The sequence below is a fragment of the Cyanistes caeruleus genome, chromosome Z (genome assembly GCF_971803275.1).
Source record: "Cyanistes caeruleus chromosome Z, bCyaCae1.hap1.1, whole genome shotgun sequence".
NCBI classification, from domain to species: domain Eukaryota; kingdom Metazoa; phylum Chordata; class Aves; order Passeriformes; family Paridae; genus Cyanistes; species Cyanistes caeruleus.
In genome coordinates this window covers 11,216,459-11,224,933 of record NC_141732.1, presented here as the reverse complement: position 1 = coordinate 11,224,933, position 8,475 = coordinate 11,216,459, and positions in this window count along the sequence as shown.

Here is an 8,475-nt window from a genome sequence, read left to right as displayed (position 1 = left end):
AAAAGAAAAGAAAAGAAAAGAAAAGAAAAGAAAAGAAAAGAAAAGAAAAGAAAAGAAAAGAAAAGAAAAGAAAAGAAAAGAAAAGAAAAGAAAAGAAAAGAAAAGAAAAGAAAAGAAAAAAAAAAAAATAAAAAATAAAAAATAAAAAAAAATAAAAAAAATAAAAAATAAAAAATAAAAAATAAAAAATAAAAAATAAAAAATAAAAATAAAAAAATAAAAAATAAAATAAAAAAGAAAGAAAAGAAAGAAGAAGCGCAGAAGCACAGAAGCAAGCGCGGAAGGAAGGAAGGAAGCGTGAAAGGAAGCACAGAAGAAGCACAGAAGGAAGGAGGCAGGCAAGAGCAGAAGGAAGCGTGGAAGCACGCAAGTGTGGAATCGCGGAAGCAAGCGCAGAAGCATTGAAGTGCAGAAGCAAGCATGGAAGGAAGCAAGTGCGAAAAGAAGCAAGCATGGAAGGAAGCACAGAAGCGTGGAAGGAAGGAAGGAAGAAAGGAAGCGCAGAAGCACAGAAGTGCAGAACCGCGGAAGCGCAGAACCGCGGAAGCGCGGAAGCGCAGAAGCGCAGAGGACCACAGCCACTCTCGTGGGACTGGCCAGCCCAGGTTTGCGCAGTGCCCTTTATATACCCCCAGCCAGGGCGGGGCTCTGCCATGTCACAATGGACTTTGGGCACCGCAAGCTCCCGCGTCACCGAGGGCCCTGCCATGTCACAATGGACTTTGGGCAGCACAAGCTCCCGCGTCACCGAGGGCCCTGACGCACCATGCCTGTGTCCCAAAGGCCACCCCGGCACCCCTTCAACAGCCAAAGGCACCGGGAGCAGCCGGGAGCAGCCCCAGCCTTGGGGCCTTGCTGCCCCTTCTTCTGAGCCACTCCTTCAAATGATCAGGAGCAGCTGGGGCCGAGTGAAGGTGCAAAGGTGTGGATGCTAACTCTGAAGCAGGCAGCAAAGTGCCTGTAGAATTGCAGGCCACATAGCTTTCTCAAGTCCTGCCTGAGAAAGTGGCCTGGGAAGTTATAAGGAGGATTTAAAACAGTCCTCCGAGCCAGAAAACAGCCTTGCCAGGTGCTGTTTGTCCGTCCCTTGTTTTCTTTGCAAGAGAAAGTCAGGGGGTGGTGAGCCCCACTGAGCAATGATGGTGATGTAGTAGTTTGCTAACCAAGAAGAGTTTCATTTCTGTACTTTCCACGTATCAGTCTATAAAAGAGACCTGAAGTAATAAACGAAGAGAAATTCTCCTAAATGACTCCTAGAGAGTCTGTGTCGTTTCTTCTCGCCGTTCCCAATAGAACGACATCTGGGGAGCCTGACGTGATGTGCATCTAATGACCCCGAGGTTCGGTGCAGCCAGCGGTCGATGAAGCAGCTGCTTCCATCCAGAGGGGTAAGTGAGGATCTCCCGGGCTCTCCTAGAGGGAGCTGGTATTTAAATCAGCGGGATAGTGGAGCCCTGCCAGTGAGCGGGCTTGGAACGGCTTATCTTGGCGAAGCAGAGCTTAAAGTCCCGGCTCTAAGCCACTGCGTCTGCACTGCACTCGCGAGCCGTCAAGATAGACGGGTCTCACAATGGGGAACTACAATTCAGCTAATGAACAGCTTGTCTTCTCTGCGTGGCAGGGCGCCTTGCCACGCATGGGACTCAGTGTTTCTGAAGAATGATGTGGTTCTTTTGGGGCAGATGTGAAAGTTTCTTTCAGCAAAGACAGCTTTTCTATGGAATGACAGTCTTTTGTTTCCATGGGATAAATTTCGGCAACAGAGTTTTCCTCCTTTGGACCCTTCCTTTGACCCAGACTTAATCAAGATGCACTTTGGTGAATATTGGTTTTACTCCATCAACAAACACGATAAATGCAAAAAAATCCTGAATCTATTGGGTGATTCCTAGAATTTATGTTTTTACGAATGATGTTCAGAGGAAGTCAGTGTTCTGAATTCAGTGAACTGCCAAAACCTGAGTGGGTACTGCTAAAATTATCTTCAGCAAAATAAAAATTTACCGTAGCTCTTTGACCTTTACCTGTATTTCTTTCCACATGGAAAATACGCTTGGACTTATTACAATTTCCTTCTGAAACTAAAATGTGGCTGCAAGCTGAATGGCTCCAGTTGTAGGTGTCCATAATTCAAGGAAGTAACTACGTATCTCCATGCTACGTCAAAGTACAATTCTCACAGTCCCCAATACTTTTAGTTTAGAAATGCATACTTTTATTATTCTTTTGAGCAACTAAAAACTGCATTTCAAAGGGAAGAAGAGAAATGTACTGTAAAAATATGAGGTGAGATCTTCTATATTTGTAATGTTTTTCACGTGCACAAAAACCTGAAAGATAAATAGGTGGGGGATATAAAGAAAAAGGCTAATGTCTAATGAAAGGATATGAATGAAAACATGCAAAAGGAAAAAAGGAAGGAGGTGTGTAGGAAGTGTGGCAGGAAAGAGAGAAAGAGAAAGAGAGAGAGATGGAGAGAGGCAGAGAGAAAGAAAGGGGGAAAGGGTAAAAGTGACAAAGAGAAAAAGAGAGAAAGTAAGAAAGAAAGGAAGGAAGTGTTGAAGGAAGTGCCGAAGTGCGGACAGAAGTGCGGACAGAAGTGCGGAAGGAAGTGCGGGCTGGAGTGCGGGAAGGAGTGCAGGAGGGAGTGAGTTCAGGAGTGTGGGAGTGCGGGAGGGAGTTCGGGAGTTGGGGAGTTTGGGAGTTCGGGAGGGAGTTCGGGAGTTGGGGAGTTGGGGAGTTTGGGAGTTTGGGAGGGAGTTTGGGAGTTCAGGAGGGAGGGAGATGTTCTAGGATGAAATGAAGTGCAAGAAAACAAGATTGTTTCAGCGATTTATTGCCAATGGAAAGGGAAAAAAAAGCAGTTGCTCCACTGTAAAGGATTAGAAAAGACAGAAAAGGCACAAAGCAAAACTAGGCAAGGAAAGAGAGAAAATGAAAGAAAAAGACAAAAAGAAAGGGAGAGAGAGGAGGGAAGGGAGAAAGAAGAAAGAGAAGAAAGAGCAGAAAAAAAGAAAAAAAAGAAAAGAAAAGAAAAGAAAAGAAAAGAAAAGAAAAGAAAAGAAAAGAAAAGAAAAGAAAAGAAAAGAAAAGAAAAGAAAAGAAAAGAAAAGAAAAGAAAAGAAAAGAAAAGAAAAGAAAAGAAAAGAAAAGAAAAGAAAAGAAAAGAAAAGAAAAGAAAAAAAAAAAAAAATAAAAAAATAAAAAAAAATAAAAAAAATAAAAAATAAAAAATAAAAAATAAAAAATAAAAAATAAAAAATAAAAATAAAAAAATAAAAAATAAAATAAAAAAGAAAGAAAAGAAAGAAGAAGCGCAGAAGCACAGAAGCAAGCGCGGAAGGAAGGAAGGAAGCGTGAAAGGAAGCACAGAAGAAGCACAGAAGGAAGGAGGCAGGCAAGAGCAGAAGGAAGCGTGGAAGCACGCAAGTGTGGAATCGCGGAAGCAAGCGCAGAAGCATTGAAGTGCAGAAGCAAGCATGGAAGGAAGCAAGTGCGAAAAGAAGCAAGCATGGAAGGAAGCACAGAAGCGTGGAAGGAAGGAAGGAAGAAAGGAAGCGCAGAAGCACAGAAGTGCAGAACCGCGGAAGCGCAGAACCGCGGAAGCGCGGAAGCGCAGAAGCGCAGAGGACCACAGCCACTCTCGTGGGACTGGCCAGCCCAGGTTTGCGCAGTGCCCTTTATATACCCCCAGCCAGGGCGGGGCTCTGCCATGTCACAATGGACTTTGGGCACCGCAAGCTCCCGCGTCACCGAGGGCCCTGCCATGTCACAATGGACTTTGGGCAGCACAAGCTCCCGCGTCACCGAGGGCCCTGACGCACCATGCCTGTGTCCCAAAGGCCACCCCGGCACCCCTTCAACAGCCAAAGGCACCGGGAGCAGCCGGGAGCAGCCCCAGCCTTGGGGCCTTGCTGCCCCTTCTTCTGAGCCACTCCTTCAAATGATCAGGAGCAGCTGGGGCCGAGTGAAGGTGCAAAGGTGTGGATGCTAACTCTGAAGCAGGCAGCAAAGTGCCTGTAGAATTGCAGGCCACATAGCTTTCTCAAGTCCTGCCTGAGAAAGTGGCCTGGGAAGTTATAAGGAGGATTTAAAACAGTCCTCCGAGCCAGAAAACAGCCTTGCCAGGTGCTGTTTGTCCGTCCCTTGTTTTCTTTGCAAGAGAAAGTCAGGGGGTGGTGAGCCCCACTGAGCAATGATGGTGATGTAGTAGTTTGCTAACCAAGAAGAGTTTCATTTCTGTACTTTCCACGTATCAGTCTATAAAAGAGACCTGAAGTAATAAACGAAGAGAAATTCTCCTAAATGACTCCTAGAGAGTCTGTGTCGTTTCTTCTCGCCGTTCCCAATAGAACGACATCTGGGGAGCCTGACGTGATGTGCATCTAATGACCCCGAGGTTCGGTGCAGCCAGCGGTCGATGAAGCAGCTGCTTCCATCCAGAGGGGTAAGTGAGGATCTCCCGGGCTCTCCTAGAGGGAGCTGGTATTTAAATCAGCGGGATAGTGGAGCCCTGCCAGTGAGCGGGCTTGGAACGGCTTATCTTGGCGAAGCAGAGCTTAAAGTCCCGGCTCTAAGCCACTGCGTCTGCACTGCACTCGCGAGCCGTCAAGATAGACGGGTCTCACAATGGGGAACTACAATTCAGCTAATGAACAGCTTGTCTTCTCTGCGTGGCAGGGCGCCTTGCCACGCATGGGACTCAGTGTTTCTGAAGAATGATGTGGTTCTTTTGGGGCAGATGTGAAAGTTTCTTTCAGCAAAGACAGCTTTTCTATGGAATGACAGTCTTTTGTTTCCATGGGATAAATTTCGGCAACAGAGTTTTCCTCCTTTGGACCCTTCCTTTGACCCAGACTTAATCAAGATGCACTTTGGTGAATATTGGTTTTACTCCATCAACAAACACGATAAATGCAAAAAAATCCTGAATCTATTGGGTGATTCCTAGAATTTATGTTTTTACGAATGATGTTCAGAGGAAGTCAGTGTTCTGAATTCAGTGAACTGCCAAAACCTGAGTGGGTACTGCTAAAATTATCTTCAGCAAAATAAAAATTTACCGTAGCTCTTTGACCTTTACCTGTATTTCTTTCCACATGGAAAATACGCTTGGACTTATTACAATTTCCTTCTGAAACTAAAATGTGGCTGCAAGCTGAATGGCTCCAGTTGTAGGTGTCCATAATTCAAGGAAGTAACTACGTATCTCCATGCTACGTCAAAGTACAATTCTCACAGTCCCCAATACTTTTAGTTTAGAAATGCATACTTTTATTATTCTTTTGAGCAACTAAAAACTGCATTTCAAAGGGAAGAAGAGAAATGTACTGTAAAAATATGAGGTGAGATCTTCTATATTTGTAATGTTTTTCACGTGCACAAAAACCTGAAAGATAAATAGGTGGGGGATATAAAGAAAAAGGCTAATGTCTAATGAAAGGATATGAATGAAAACATGCAAAAGGAAAAAAGGAAGGAGGTGTGTAGGAAGTGTGGCAGGAAAGAGAGAAAGAGAAAGAGAGAGAGATGGAGAGAGGCAGAGAGAAAGAAAGGGGGAAAGGGTAAAAGTGACAAAGAGAAAAAGAGAGAAAGTAAGAAAGAAAGGAAGGAAGTGTTGAAGGAAGTGCCGAAGTGCGTACAGAAGTGCGGACAGAAGTGCGGAAGGAAGTGCGGGCTGGAGTGCGGGAAGGAGTGCAGGAGGGAGTGAGTTCAGGAGTGTGGGAGTGCGGGAGGGAGTTCGGGAGTTGGGGAGTTTGGGAGTTCGGGAGGGAGTTCGGGAGTTGGGGAGTTGGGGAGTTTGGGAGTTTGGGAGGGAGTTTGGGAGTTCAGGAGGGAGGGAGATGTTCTAGGATGAAATGAAGTGCAAGAAAACAAGATTGTTTCAGCAATTTATTGCCAATGGAAAGGGAAAAAAAAGCAGTTGCTCCACTGTAAAGGATTAGAAAAGACAGAAAAGGCACAAAGCAAAACTAGGCAAGGAAAGAGAGAAAATGAAAGAAAAAGACAAAAAGAAAGGGAGAGAGAGGAGGGAAGGGAGAAAGAAGAAAGAGAAGAAAGAGCAGAAAAAAAGAAAAGAAAAGAAAAGAAAAGAAAAGAAAAGAAAAGAAAAGAAAAGAAAAGAAAAGAAAAGAAAAGAAAAGAAAAGAAAAGAAAAGAAAAGAAAAGAAAAGAAAAGAAAAGAAAAGAAAAGAAAAGAAAAATAAAAAATAAAAAAATAAAAAATTAAAAAATAAAAAATAAAAAATAAAAAATAAAAAATAAAAAATAAAAAATAAAAATAAAAAAATAAAAAATAAAATAAAAAAGAAAGAAAAGAAAGAAGAAGCGCAGAAGCACAGAAGCAAGCGCGGAAGGAAGGAAGGAAGCGTGAAAGGAAGCACAGAAGAAGCACAGAAGGAAGGAGGCAGGCAAGAGCAGAAGGAAGCGTGGAAGCACGCAAGTGTGGAATCGCGGAAGCAAGCGCAGAAGCATTGAAGTGCAGAAGCAAGCATGGAAGGAAGCAAGTGCGAAAAGAAGCAAGCATGGAAGGAAGCACGGAAGCGTGGAAGGAAGGAAGGAAGAAAGGAAGCGCAGAAGCACAGAAGTGCAGAACCGCGGAAGCGCAGAACCGCGGAAGCGCGGAAGCGCAGAAGCGCAGAAGCGCAGAGGACCACAGCCACTCTCGTGGGACTGGCCAGCCCAGGTTTGCGCAGTGCCCTTTATATACCCCCAGCCAGGGCGGGGCTCTGCCATGTCACAATGGACGTTGGGCACCGCAAGCTCCCGCGTCACCGAGGGCCCTGCCATGTCACAATGGACTTTGGGCAGCACAAGCTCCCGCGTCACCGAGGGCCCTGACGCACCATGCCTGTGTCCCAAAGGCCACCCCGGCACCCCTTCAACAGCCAAAGGCACCGGGAGCAGCCGGGAGCAGCCCCAGCCTTGGGGGCTTGCTGCCCCTTCTTCTGAGCCACTCCTTCAAATGATCAGGAGCAGCTGGGGCCGAGTGAAGGTGCAAAGGTGTGGATGCTAACTCTGAAGCAGGCAGCAAAGTGCCTGTAGAATTGCAGGCCACATAGCTTTCTCAAGTCCTGCCTGAGAAAGTGGCCTGGGAAGTTATAAGGAGGATTTAAAACAGTCCTCCGAGCCAGAAAACAGCCTTGCCAGGTGCTGTTTGTCCGTCCCTTGTTTTCTTTGCAAGAGAAAGTCAGGGGGTGGTGAGCCCCACTGAGCAATGATGGTGATGTAGTAGTTTGCTAACCAAGAAGAGTTTCATTTCTGTACTTTCCACGTATCAGTCTATAAAAGAGACCTGAAGTAATAAACGAAGAGAAATTCTCCTAAATGACTCCGGAGAGAGCCTGTGTCATTTCTTCTCGCCGTTCCCAATAGAACGACATCTGGGGAGCCTGACGTGATGTGCATCTAATGACCCCGAGGTTCGGTGCAGCCAGCGGTCGATGAAGCAGCTGCTTCCATCCAGAGGGGTAAGTGAGGATCTCCCGGGCTCTCCTAGAGGGAGCTGGTATTTAAATCAACGGGATAGTGGAGCCCTGCCAGTGAGCGGGCTTGGAACGGCTTATCTTGGCGAAGCAGAGCTTAAAGTCCCGGCTCTAAGCCACTGCGTCTGCACTGCACTCGCGAGCCGTCAAGATAGACGGGTCTCACAATGGGGAACTACAATTCAGCTAATGAACAGCTTGTCTTCTCTGCGTGGCAGGGCGCCTTGCCACGCATGGGACTCAGTGTTTCTGAAGAATGATGTGGTTCTTTTGGGGCAGATGTGAAAGTTTCTTTCAGCAAAGACAGCTTTTCTATGGAATGACAGTCTTTTGTTTCCATGGGATAAATTTCGGCAACAGAGTTTTCCTCCTTTGGACCCTTCCTTTGACCCAGACTTAATCAAGATGCACTTTGGTGAATATTGGTTTTACTCCATCAACAAACACGATAAATGCAAAAAAATCCTGAATCTATTGGGTGATTCCTAGAATTTATGTTTTTACGAATGATGTTCAGAGGAAGTCAGTGTTCTGAATTCAGTGAACTGCCAAAACCTGAGTGGGTACTGCTAAAATTATCTTCAGCAAAATAAAAATTTACCGTAGCTCTTTGACCTTTACCTGTATTTCTTTCCACATGGAAAATACGCTTGGACTTATTACAATTTCCTTCTGAAACTAAAATGTGGCTGCAAGCTGAATGGCTCCAGTTGTAGGTGTCCATAATTCAAGGAAGTAACTACGTATCTCCATGCTACGTCAAAGTACAATTCTCACAGTCCCCAATACTTTTAGTTTAGAAATGCATACTTTTATTATTCTTTTGAGCAACTAAAAACTGCATTTCAAAGGGAAGAAGAGAAATGTACTGTAAAAATATGAGGTGAGATCTTCTATATTTGTAATGTTTTTCACGTGCACAAAAACCTGAAAGATAAATAGGTGGGGGATATAAAGAAAAAGGCTAATGTCTAATGAAAGGATATGAATG